Source organism: Pleurodeles waltl, chromosome 4_2 (assembly GCF_031143425.1).
Source record: "Pleurodeles waltl isolate 20211129_DDA chromosome 4_2, aPleWal1.hap1.20221129, whole genome shotgun sequence".
NCBI lineage: Eukaryota > Metazoa > Chordata > Amphibia > Caudata > Salamandridae > Pleurodeles > Pleurodeles waltl.
Window position 1 is genome coordinate 396014150 of NC_090443.1, and position 13739 is coordinate 396027888.

The 13739-nt window shown below is 44.5% G+C and overlaps 1 protein-coding gene across 5 annotated transcripts in view; it reads right to left on the reverse strand.

Annotated features, from left to right (window-relative positions):
• RALGPS2 (Ral GEF with PH domain and SH3 binding motif 2) overlaps positions 1–13739 on the reverse strand; it is an 812647-nt gene that overhangs the window by 738852 nt on the left and 60056 nt on the right. Inside the window, exon 3 of one of the 5 annotated variants that reach the window (XM_069231546.1) lies at positions 5710–5773. The exons of the other annotated variants lie outside the window; for them this stretch is intronic. The gene's annotated coding sequence lies outside the window, so the exon portion shown is untranslated. The remainder of the gene's footprint in view (positions 1–5709; positions 5774–13739) is intronic. 5 annotated transcript variants of the gene reach the window in all.

Here is a 13739-nt window from a genome sequence, read left to right on the forward strand (position 1 = left end):
AGGCAAGATGTTTGCCAATGAGTCCCATAAAGAAAGTGAGAAAAGTCCAAGAACACAAGTTGTATTTACAGAGCACAGAGCAGAACTTGTGGAGGAAAAAATAAGCCTGCCAAAGACGTCTAGTCTCCTGGACTCTCTATCAGATGGGACATGTGGGAGAGACTGAATATCATGGGAGGCCAAAGCAGCCTGTGCAACTAAACTTTGATGAAAAAGATATCTTATGACACACGCTGTTTACCAGGGGCAGGCCGGTGCCTGTGGGATATAGCGCGATCAACAGGGGGCCCTGTATCAGGCTTAATCCAAGCACCTAACAAAATATCTTGAAGGGCTTCACTGTAAGAAAGCACTGGTTCAACCCGTTTGCCCATGATGGAGGACATCAATTAGGGGATCTGAAGTTAATTCCACTGACGGAAATTTCAGATCCAACACTACAGAAACCCTTCTCAGCATGTCTGCAAAAGAGAAGCTTGCCTCTGTAGCAAGTCCAAGGGGAGAAAGTAGGCCTCAGGCTGGAGAAGAATCCAAGCCACTAGCCACAGCTAGGTCAGCTAGCCAGCTGCCCCCTCTATGAGGCTGATAAATATCTGACTCCTCTACCACGTCTCCATGTCACTCAGAAGGATAAACATGAGGGGAACGTGGAGGATGATCCGAGATAACCAGCATGACTGGGGCTTTACTCAACATCGACCAGCTTTGAGAAGGCAATTCCTCAACGTTGATTTTGACTTCAGACAGAGAGAGGGAGGGATTCGACTTCGATGGGCGGCGCCGGCAAAGTCACTGGACTTTGCTGATCGGATACGGTGCCAAAGATGGAAACCCTAAAGGGCTGTGGAATGGCTTTGTCAATTGACACTGAAGGCCTAACTGAAGCGGAGGGCCAACCCACCAGTGTGGACACAGTAAAGGCAATTCACACCTCCTTGGAACCCACAGGAGGAAGGTGATTCATAAAAGACAGCATGAAGGGAAGTGTAGTATTCATGCAAATAGTTTAGAGTCGCCCTGGAGAGGAAAGGAGACGCGGGGAAGACTCTGACCTCGACTTAACTGAGGAACGGTGGGAGGCAGTATGCGGTGAAGTCACTAACTTTTGTGACTTCGACCGCATGAGTCAAGACTTACCTCTTGGCATCTATGGAGAATGGCGTCCACGAGAACGGCTCCTTGAAGGGGCCCACAAACTGACGTCAGTATGACAAAACGACCCTGGTCGACAGCCAGACCGGGACAGCTCTAACATCTGCGCCACAAGACGCTTCATACAGCACTACTGTAGAGCTTTTGGTCGAAGTTGATGACAGGAGTCACACTATTCTGTGTCATGGTCCTTGATCAGGCAACCACATACTAATCGAGTGGGGGTCGGTAGTCAAAGTTTGTCGTCCACAGGACCCCCAGGGTTCAAATCCCAAAGACATGTAAAAAGCACTGTGTTCCAACAAAGAAAAAGTCGAGGTAGGCCACAAACAGCCTGACTAATCATTACCGGATCCACGCTGCAAGTGCGGGAAAGAAGGAACTGACGTTGGCGCGTTAGCAAGGGGGTTATATGGACTCCACTAACATCATATCTGTTGGACGACGTTGATACAGAGTCGTACAATGCCCTCTTCCGACGCACAGACGTGTTATGGAAAACAAATTTCTGGATCCGGGTTCGCCAGGAAGGATTCTATAGTAAGGAATCTGCGGCTAGATGTCGCTCTCATGTCTATGGCACTGAATGCGTAGAGCACGCTGGAATGCCCTTTCAGACAGTGCTGGCAAAGAAAGAAACAGTCCTCGTGGACGGATTAGTGACAACTTCTTGAATAGGGGCATTTTTGCCACAGTAAAATGCCATGGCAGTAAAAGTACTGATTGAAAGTTTGAGGGAATTCTGTATTTTCCTATGCTTCCGCAATTCTGCCTGTGCCACAGGATCCAAGTTACACCTCACAGACAAGCCCTAACAAGGCTGAAACTGGCCTGCAGTTACTTGTGTTCCCTTCTAGAGGGGGCTTCACTGGCAGTTCAGGATGAATTTTTCCCATGAGGAGGGTCAATACTGATTTGCATAAGTCTAATATGCCATAACTTGTCTAGGGTAGTACAGTGGGCAAAAAAGGGATAGGCTTGAATGGTACCCACAGTGATTGCCAGTAGTTTAGAATATTTGCAGGCATTCTTCCCATCACGTTGTTTGTGCCTAACGTGCTTGTGTGGTGGCAGTGAAAATACATGAGGCCTAATAACATGTTATAAGGAGCAAAGGAGTAATGAAAGAATATCCACACATTCATTACCACAGTGCAAAACTCAAGTTTAATTTTATGCCCACAGTAAAGTGAAACAGACATGAAAAAATAACACTTTACTACCACAAACTGTATATGCTGCATTGACGTTGCACAGTTAAACATTTAGGCTCTTCATTGTGACTTTGTCACACTGAGTGGGCGTAATACCTTAACGTTTTAATTTTGGTTAAACTCCTTCAACAAATACGTATGAAAAATGACAAGGCATAACGCAAACATGCGGGTACCTACAAGGAAATATGCTATTTATTTACACTGCTGATGGAAGGGAAAGATGTTATGACCCACTGAAGCTTTCAGTCTTGTGGGCCCTATCCACACCCAACATCGGTAAAGAATGAAATATAATGTATGTGAAGATGCCTCAAGTGTAATGTTATCAAATGTTGTTTTTCTTTGCTTGAAAATAAGGTGACTTAGAAACCAATCCCCGCCCAGGACAAGGGGCGGAAAGAGGACTCGAATTACCACTTCCAGCTGCGGGTTTTACTCCGTATTATAAGTGGGGGGTTAAACATGTGGTCTGCAAAGGTCCAACTGGAGGTCTCTTGGCAGAGGTCATGAGGCTGGGATGCACAGAACAGCCGGTAAACTCATACACTACAAAAGAGGCGTTTACACCGGTCAGTCCCGTGATGGAGCATCAAGGGTTGAATGAAAGGACAAGCAGAGGGATCAGGAGTACGGGCACGCCCGCCCAGCAGACGGCATTAAAGGAAGAGCAGGCCTTCAAAATATTATCCATGCAGTCTCCTAAAAGACCTGAGCCCGCTGGGACCGTTGGGGAGGCGTTCATGGGCCACAGTAACTGTTTTCTGCTAACCAGGTTTTACACAAGCCCTTTCCATTCCTGCCTGGTGCCCCCATGCTATGCTTATTATCCGCATTAGGCCACAAGTCTTGGCTTTATAAGCAACTGCCAAAGTTTTTTGGTATTTGTAGATTCGAGCAGAGATAAAAATCTGAAACTCATATTGGCTGGCAGAAAGTGACATGTAGATCAGGGTGCAGCTTGGCAACAATGTCATTTGTGTTAACCTCATCAGTACCCTGGTGCGTCCTCGGATTACCTTCCGTGCAATCTGGTCGGAGAGTTCAAACATAACCTGGGCTTTGCGGACAGGAGGCGCGTCCGAGAGGCCCTGTAGCGCAGTGCCCTTCGAGTATGCAAACCCATCCCAACCCCTCACAATGACAATGCACCCCCAGCCCCCAAGGACGTGCAGACATTCAGCGCCTCTAATACAAACATGGGGGATAGCGGAAAGGCCAGTTGACCTTGAAGAAGCAAGGTAAAGTACACATTCAGTATGTTGCAATCACCACAATGGATCACAAGAACCAGCCTGTGAAAACAGAGACTCGGTCGATTATAGCAGATATTATCCATGAACATAAAAGTAAAACCAGCCTTACCCGGGGACTGCGCATGCGCAACATCTCTTAAAACCATCCCACTTAAGGTAGTGCGTGGAACCAAAGCATGACCTGCGGCGCGCCATGCTGCTGCCGAAGTCGCACTGAGCGCAGCTCCACCTGCATTCCTCAATATTGGCGCATTAGGACACCTCTCAGCTCAGCGTGAGGAATCCTTGCCCCGCTCACCTTTATCAATGCACCTCAAGCCTCTATGTAGCAAGCCTGATCTCGTACTTAAGCCAAGATGCAGCTCTATCAGTTATAATCAGCTTTAACTAGGGTGACCAGAATTTTAAAGGCAAAAACCTGGACATTTCACTAAAGTAGAAGGACTACAATTTTACTTCAACCGAGAGCACAGAATGACAGCGCTCATCAGCAAAGACTCACAGAAGAGGCATTAAGAACATAAGTAAAATGCATTTTTAAAAGCCTGTATACTGTCTATTATGTTTCTTTCTGATGGCACCTGCTAACTATCTATTCTTTGAAAAACAAATAAAAATCACCCTCCACCGTTTTCAGGCGATCCTCTCTAAAAACCGGGACATTGGCTACATTTCCCGAAATCTGTCGGGACAGCTGGTGAAACACCGGGACAGCTGGTAAAACATAGGGGCTGTCTCGGCAAATCGGGGCGCCATGTCATCCTAACTTTTACCTTCGGCATCACCGTTTACACGTCTTTGGAAGCTCGCCTCAAACTTCACTAGCAACAGTCTCTGGTATTCCGGGAATATGATCACCCCGCCCCAAAGCCGCTCCTTTACTTCATTTCAATCATGAGCGACTGACCTACAGGTATCCTGGCTCAAGGGACTGAACATACAGCTCAGTAAAAGCACCTCACTTCAAACAGAAAGCAGCCCTGCAGGGCCAGTTTTTTTAATTTAATAAAGAAATACGCATTTACCGGTGTAGCTAAGACAAACCCACGGTCCACTCTCAAACATCAACTAAGACGAAGATCTGTCAAAGCAATCGAAGCGGACACGCAGCGACTTTCGCCTTAATTGCACCAGGAGCCATAACGCTCCGCTTGTCCATCTCAACTCAAACTGTGACGCCTCATATTGATTCTCCACTAGGTCCTATAGGCCGGATGTCCGACACCCCTTGTTATTCTAACATTGGAGCCCCCCCCCCCCCCCCCCCCAACCCCCCCCCCACCCCACCACCAATTTACAAGCTACTCGCAAGTGACAGCATATGCGCTGGCTCAGACATGACTTCAAAACAAAGAGGTCACAGGAGAACAGGGGTTGAAATCAGTGGCATTGCCAAACCTTCGAAGAGGGTACGGTCAGATGATCAATTTGTCCTTAAGAAAGGGGGGGACCCCTGACCCATTCACACATCATATACAGGAGGCTGTAAGGACAACCCCTAAAAACAAATAGGTCTCTGAGCCGCCCCCCCCCCCGGACTTGGTCCTTAGTTTACAGATCTTCAAAACTATGTCTGCGAAATGCAGCACGATTTCAGACGGGTATGTTTTATCCCATTTTTTGTTATTGTTCATGTCTGTGAAAGAATTCATAACAGAAAAATCAAACCTTTAAATCTTATGACTACATACATGTGCATATATTCATAGTGCCAGTTTGATTTATGGTGTGAGTATTGTATTTATTGGACTACATTTAGTATAATTCAACAACTAATACCAAAGGCCAGTGCTTTGCGTTCAAACAGAATAAATAAAGATGTAACCCTACAGTCTCTGAACTGTGCAACTTCCTATCCTAGATTCAAATCCCAGCTTCTCCATTTGACTGAACTGTGTGACCGGAGGCCCATCCCTTATCTCCACTACCTCATTTTTCTTAGCCATTCAGTTTGAGAGCACATCGAAATAATTCAGTATAGGATTTGCGCTCCAAAAACCTAACTTCTCTATGGTTAAACTAGAAGAATCTTGGTTTCCATCTAATAGGAATATACGCTGCATAAACAAAGAATGTGACAAGCTTGCCTTTTGGGTAACTCGCGGCAGGTCGTCAGGGCATGAGCTTATGTGTTCTTGAATATTTCATGTACTGAAGAAAAAAAAAAAAAGAAAAAAAAACTTTAATGAATGCCACTCTATTCAGTGCTGTAGCAGTATGCACTTGAGACACTTGTAAATGTTGACTTTTTATTCCCCATTTTAAAGCCTTTATCATAATTTTTATCATGACGTTGTCGGATTTACATCACTCGTGCTCGTGCTTTGGCTTTTCGGGCCAATCCAGACCCCTGGCTCGGCTCTCCCCAAGGCTGCGTGTTTCCCCCAGAATTGTAGTGTCTCCTACACCCTTGCTGCTCGCACTCAGCCGGCTCGGAGTACATGTGCTGTAGGACTACTGTTGCTGTGGAGGCGGGGCAGCACAGATTAGTGGAATGGCGCCAAATTCCGATAGCCAGTTCAACAAAAGGGTAGGGCACCGGGGTAACCTGGAAGAGCAATGAAAGAGCTCCTTTATATACTCTCCATTTAACGAGCTTGTTAAGGCATGAGTGCTTTGATGCCGCCAGTGGGGACTCATACTGCCAGGTGAATAGAACCAAGGCGCATTGTTTAAATACATAAATAAAAAAAACGTTTCTCTGTATACGTCCTCTGCATAGCCACCTCACTTGATTCATTCGTGGGCTGCGCGCGCACACCGAAGCTCTCAGACAGCCAGAGGCTTTCGCTGCAGTACAAACCGATTCCAGGATACCGCCTTCTGAAAGACAGCGTTTCCAAGTCAGGAGAGTGACTGGAAGAGACCCTCACCTGGAAGGATTCTTAATGTGCCGCTCCCATCGTCTGACAGAAAGACAAATACAGAATTCCCTTGTGTTGATCTAATGGCATGGCTTGTTCTGTCCTACCCTTCCTCCAGCAGTCCATCTCGTTTGATTTGGTCAGAGACCTACTAGAAAATACATTAAGCGTCAAATATACGAAGCTGCAACCAGTGTGCACTCGATAGAAAGACCAAAAATAGGAGGGTATTTGTTTGATAGTTAGTGTATTCTTGGGTTGGGCAGCCTTTTTTTTGGGGGGGGGGGGGGGGGATTGGTGGGGAGTGCTAGGTGGTGGTTTTGGCAAAACTAAAATTAAAGTCTTTCGATTGACACTACAATTGTGCCCGTTTATTCACAGATTTCCCAGAAGTCTCACAGCTAAGGGTCTCTCAACTGCATGAATTCCAAATGTAATCTGTCAGGTTTTCCAAGCTGCCTAGATTTGAGTCAGTCCTATCTATGGATATCTCCAGGTAATACTCCAGAGTTGTCCGAATCAGTTCCATGCTGGCTCGATCTTGGCCAAGTTTTCTGGATACGCACATGAAATACATATTTATACAACAAATCTACAGGGAACGCTAACAAAATAAGTGATTATAGTTACAATCTGACACAGGTCCATCCGTTCAGCACTTCAGTACCTTTAAGCAAGCGGCATATGATTTAACCCAAATCCAGCAATTGAAATCCCTACTTCAAAATAACAGGAAATTAACTTTAGCCTCACACACTGAGGAACCCTCCTCTCCTCAAGGACCTGCGGAGGATAAAGGTAAAGTGCAGAATAAAATTCCATGCTCTCCAAAATCACACATGGCATCATACCAATCAGCCTAAGGAAACATCACCGAGTGACTAGCCAAATTCTCTCCCTCAAGCAAAAGCAGAAACACTGGCTTCACGAAAGAAGCCATGGATAGAAGGAAACTGGGGCAAAGGAGGGAGTTGTTGACCAAAAGCCTAGACCAGTGGTTCCCAAACTTTTTTGACCTGCGGCTCCCTTGACAATTGGATGTTGGCCACGGCTCCCCATTACATGACTTTGTTTGGTGGTGCGGTGCGGTGTGGGGGAGGGGAGATGTTAGGAGGTGGGCGTTGTAAACCCAGCCTTGGGAGTACTTCTATTTTAATCCTTGATAATAATTGGGATGAAGGTATGGAGAATAGTGCGTGCAATACAAGGATGCGTCTGCTCTCTCTTTTCACAATATTTGTGCGCCCACGGGCCACGCAGTCACTGCATCTGTTTCCTGTTCACACGCTCTCAGCCTCGAGCTGGCAACATCCAGCCAAAACCAGCCAGCGGCACGGAGTTGCTGCAGCGCAGAGTTTGAGAACCACTGGGTTATGAGCTCTTACCACACATTACTTCTGTAAACAAATGGGCGATCAGTTCATATCCAATGATCAGCAGTGTCGGACAAAAAATGGATTTCATGAATCTGTTTTGCAAATGGAATCTGGTCCCATGCTAGGACTAAAGTGATAACACAAGTTGAGAGATAAAAATACTGGACTTTACTCCCTTTCCAGCGAGCCAAAGGACCTTTGGATAATTAATGCAGTCAAACTGAAATGTAAGAAACATCCACCATATTCTACTAAATTGAAGTCCGTTAGCAAATTCAGGTGACTATTCCAGTATGACTGCTACATATGACCTAACTTGTTAAGAATTCTACAACTCTTAAGAGGGCATTTGCATAGCTACCTAGAAGAGTGGAAGGAAGGATATACCTAGTATCACTGCTGGGATTTCAAAATTCCAGATTATGGGTATTTAGATACAAGGTTCAGAACACCATTAATATGAAAACTTATAACGCAGCACCATTAATTATAACCCAGAAAGCATAAGCAATTGTAAATTGGCACAAGCAATTTATAAAAGCCAGGCATAACAGTGCCAAAGGTTTTCATAAATTCTGTTCGCATAAGCTGCGTGCACCCATGTTCTTCACTAGGGTAGTGGTGGAGCAGTAGCAAATTACATTTTCTTTTGCATATAATACACATGGGAGATAAACTGAATATGATGTGATGATTAAAGGTACTTTTTAGATGTAAACTAACCCCATCATGCACTCCAGTGTAAGTACTTAATAGAAATCAGAATGATTTCCAATAGCCTGTGATGAGCGGGTTAAACTCTGGGTGGTATTGAAGTCCATTCCATGGCAAATCTTCAAAATAAAGGGTACATCAATACATATGGAGATGGCTACGCCTTAAAGCCATATATATATATTTTCCAGTGAATGTGGACACTGCACAGTTCTGCCAAATGGTCATCCACTACAAAATAACTGAACAGAAAGTATTGAATCCGTGCATTAGTTTAAAAATGTGTACTCAATAGAGGATGTATGCATGTTAAAATCGGACTACATATGGGCATGGTGGTGTGAAGCAATGGCAACCAACTGAGGAGTTTCACTTATTTACGTGTCTCAGATTACACAGGGTATCTGGGGTGCTTTAGCTCAGGTAAGCCCATCAGATGTATTGATGGGTTACAATAGGAAACAACATCTCAGCTTCCCTCATTTACAGTCCCCGGAGCTAGCCTCAGACGGAAGCTTTGCAATGGGTACTGATACTTTGCACAGCCCATTTACAACGGCTGCACGCCTCTATGCAATTGTTGTGGAAGGCCAGGGATGTGGAATTCCTATCGCCCGACGCCCGGGACATCCTGTTTGGGGTCAAGGGCTACAAGTTTTTATGTTTACTTTGTCCTTGGGACAAGTAGGCCCAACCCCCTGCAGCACAAACCCTTTGGCTGCCTGATTACAGAGAGTGGAACTCTCTGCAGTTGAGTTAATGTGTTTCCAAAAGATAATGCTGTTCGAACTTGTATTTATGGTTCATTATTTGAAAGTCTTCATTATAGGGTGAGTGCTGTAAATAAATGTTTTAAGGTCACACTTCACTACTGACGTTGGTTCCAGTACAAAAAAAAAAAAACGTGTATACACATGTTTGAAAAGTTTAGGCTATGAGGCTAAGTTTAATGCTCCCAGAATGCTCTCTGATTATATGCAAATGAAGTGTCATTTAGTAAAATGTGTTGATGCATGCTAGTATTTCCCAAAAATATTTCTAATGGAAAATCAGTGTAACCATTTTCAACACGATTATGGGAAGCATGAAAATAAACAAACACTGACAAAGCCAACTGATCTGACATATTTTTATACGTCTTTTAGTTTCATCAATGCGTGTCTTGTTTTGACATGGCTTTTGTAACACTTTATTGTTGTGGGAACTACCAGGCCCTCAACATTGTAACAAACACTGGCAAACCCCCCCCAAAAAAGTTTTTGAACTCTCTAAAAGCACACCAGCGGCATAACAAAGGCCCCGCAGCCGCCCTCCAGGGGGCCCCTTCAGCACAGCACCTGCCCTGAGTGAGTCTGGAGAGGGGGCTCCTCCATGTTCTTTACAAAGGGGCACCCTCCAGTTTAGTTACGTCACTGATTGCCACTGTAGTTCCTGACACTGAACAAAACTACTTTGTGTGGCAATATGCTCCTTGTGGAAGAGAAGAATGCGATCACTCACAGTAAAGCCAGCCGAAAGAGAGAGAAATAGAAGTTTAATAAAAACAAAATGTCTTTGTTAACACCAGACCTAATTAGGGACCAAGACCCACATGTAGGTAGCTTTTTGCATGTCGCAAACAGCGACTTTCGCTGTTTGCGACATGCAAAAAGCACACTGCGATGCACAAACCCAGTTTTGCGATTCGGTAACCTGGTTCCCGAATCGCAAAACGGGTTTGCGACTCGCAATTAGTAAGGGGTGTTCCCTTCCTAATTGCGACTCGCAGTGCAATGTAGGATTGTTTTGTGACCGCGGGCGCAAACCAATCGCAGTTTGCACCCATTTCAAATGGGTGCTAACACTTTCGCAAAAGGGAAGGGATCCACATGGGACCCCTTCCCCATTGTGAATGTCACTGTAAACATTTTTTCAGAGCAGGCAGTGGTCCTGTGGACCACTGTCTGCTCTGAAAAAATGAAACGAAAACGTTTCATTTTTCATTTTTGTTATGCATCTCGTTTTCCTTTACGGAAAACGGGCTGCATTACAAAAAAAAAAACTGCTTTATTGAAAAGCAGTCACAGACATGGTGGTCTGCGGTCTCCAGCAGGCCACCATCCCTGTGAGGGCCGCCATTCGCGAGGGGGTCGCAAATTGCGACCCACCTCATGATTATTCATGAGGTGGGCATTTGCGAAGCCCTTGCGAATCACAGATGGTGTCAGGGACACCATCCTACATTCGGATTGGCGACTCGCAATTTGCAGGTCGCAAATCTGAACCTACCTACATGTGGCCCCAAATTCTTAAAGAAAGTCACAAAAGTGCACCCATGGTATATGTTGTACCCTATAAAATATTTGTGAACTGTATTTTAGCATGGGTAAATACGATGTGTAGATTTGCTCATGTAAAAATCTATTGAGCATTTGCAAGTTCCTTTTCCCTCCAGCCACTTTCTTCCCAACCCTGGAAGAAGTTCTAATTCTGCCATTGTCAGGAGTAAATGTCCAACCTTTCTTATTATGGGAAAATATTAGAGAGAAGCTGGTAAAAATCTTTAAAACATGCAGGTTAGTAGGTTTGCAGACTCAAAGGCATTCCAGCCCTAGAACTATTGCTTACTGCTTCCTCCAGCCCCAGTATGCAGATCTGCAGAAAGGTGGCAAAATAAGGAAATTGTTACAGTAGGGATTGAAACTGCAAGTATTTAAGCCCTACTATGGTAGTAGCCCTGGCATAATCAGAGAGGCTATTATCAGAGCACTTACATAATGAGATTGCTGCCATAATTTGTCGCCACACTACATGGCACCAAAGGGACAAGTAGATCTTTTTACAGGACAAGTAGATTTGAGAAGCAACCTGTCCACTGGACAAGTAGATATTTTAATAAATTCCACACCCCTGAAGGCACATAGCTTTCGTTTGATATGAAGCAGCTGCTAAAGGCAGACTCCTACCCAAGGCATAGTGGGCAGTTTGAGGAGGGTATCTGGTGCAAGAAATAAGCTGTGCATAATTCAGGCCCCTGCGGCACGGGGTGAGGGGCACTTCAGGGGCCCCCATTTAGTTGAAGACTAATGAGCATATGCCATGTTCAGGTGGACTCTTCATATTCTGCAGGGGTCCCGTAATTTTGTGTTACCTCCTCATTAAAAGACGTAATAAAAATTTCCCACCAGCTTCAGAGTGACCGGTACTCCGAAGGGTATATTTCTTTTCATGACTTGATTAGATCTAATGCACTCACATCGAGTAATAATTACATAATTTAATCCTGTGTTTTGAAACACGTTTTCCATAGCATGTTGCTGCTTTTACTTTTCCAAGATCGCAAGCACAGAAGAAAATTAAAAAGATCTTAAATTGTGCCATCGGTGCCTTTGGTCCAGTTAGTGAATCACGCAAATTCCTATCCCCTGCAATATGTAAACATATTGCCAATAACTGCATTTATTGCCACATTCTGTAGTAAATTGCTGCTGAACACATTTTTTTTCATTAAAAACCATATTCTTCGATCTTCTTCAAAATGTCACTGTTTTGAAAAACAACATGCATTATGTTAATTACAGATTCTGGCTAGCCATTCCGTGATTTGGTGTCTTATAGCGTCAGTACAGGTGCCATATTCATCCTTTTCGCAAAGTGTTGGAAAATATAAAAACAATGTCACGTAACCATAAGTGAATCCATGTACTGCACGCACGCTTGTAATAGCATAACTTTGCACCATCCCTTCGTACTATAATATGTCTGAGATACTGCTCTATGTTTGTAGAATGAAACAAAATATTTTAAGGAACACTTCATACTAGACGCTTAAAGAGGCAACAAGTGCACCACGTAGCGGGCGTTAGACACAGCACACCCGGCAAGCACTCCAGAAGCCGGTGGAATTACTAATGGACTCTACTCAGCAACTATGACCGTGGCGCCCCTGGCTAGTTTTGGTGGCGCACCGGGGTGCCGCGGCGCACAGTTTGGGAACTACTGACAGTAGCACCACTTCATTTCCCAGGTCAGTCTGCCTACCCTGCTTCATTCCGACACACTGAGGAGGATATCTCTTCAAAGATAACTAAAGGAATATCTTTGACTTTCACTTGAATACTTCTAAGCAACCAACAATAATAATAGGACATTAAGGACTCAAAAATACAGAGAACAACAAATAGCTACAAATAAAGTTAAGTTATTTGGTATATGTATAACAGCAAGTAGCACTTTTTAGCACTGTAGAACTGTTAGCTTGTCAGAGTGCATTTGGAAGCTCGAACAGGCAGGTATGGTTGTGAAGATGAGGGTATTCCACATGGGAAATGTTAGGTGTGGTGCATGTGGTTAGAGATACAGTCCAGCGGGGCAATAACGGACTCGTCACCGACACTGGGCTTGCAGATTATGTTACCCATATTTGCAGAGAGCACATCTGCCAATATTATGGGCTCCCAGTGTTGTGGCCTACTCAGGTTGTGAATTTTCATATGGTTCCAGAAATTGCTTGCAGACCAGAGTGAGTCACCAGACGATGACGTGTTTCATGCATCATGTTCTGGTCCATCCCCAAGACATAGATGTGTTCAATAAGTTGATCACTGGGTTCAACTGCAGGAAGAGTTCTTGTTAGATGTTTGAGTGTTGCAGTGATCGCAGCAGTGGCATGGCTGCAATTTGATATCAAAGTGCCCTGTCACTTCCAGAGAAGTTTCTAAGCCAATAAAATCCACCCATATTACACGTAATATGTAAAAAAAAAAAAGTTGAAAACGATTTACACCTTAAAAAAAGAACTGGGTGTATCAAGATGAAGAGATCATAGACATGTCCAACCTGTGTAACATGCAGAAGTGGCTCAGATATACTCAGACCTAACGGGAATGGCTCATTAACAACACTAGGAATGGGGCACTATGATTACAGAATAAAGCTTTCTAATTGACCATCAATAGTTACAAAACGTTTTAGAAAAAATATCACCAACACAGGGACCTACTTTTTACCCAATAATCTTGCACCACCCAAACAGCTGACATCTCATCTGTTGTGCCAGATAAAATACAGAGAGTGAGCTGCCAACAAGGCTTCACTAACGGAGGCCCACATGCATTAGAATCACCACATGCATGGATAAACAGGATACAGGCACCGCTCAAATCCTCTGGGAAGTCATCCAAT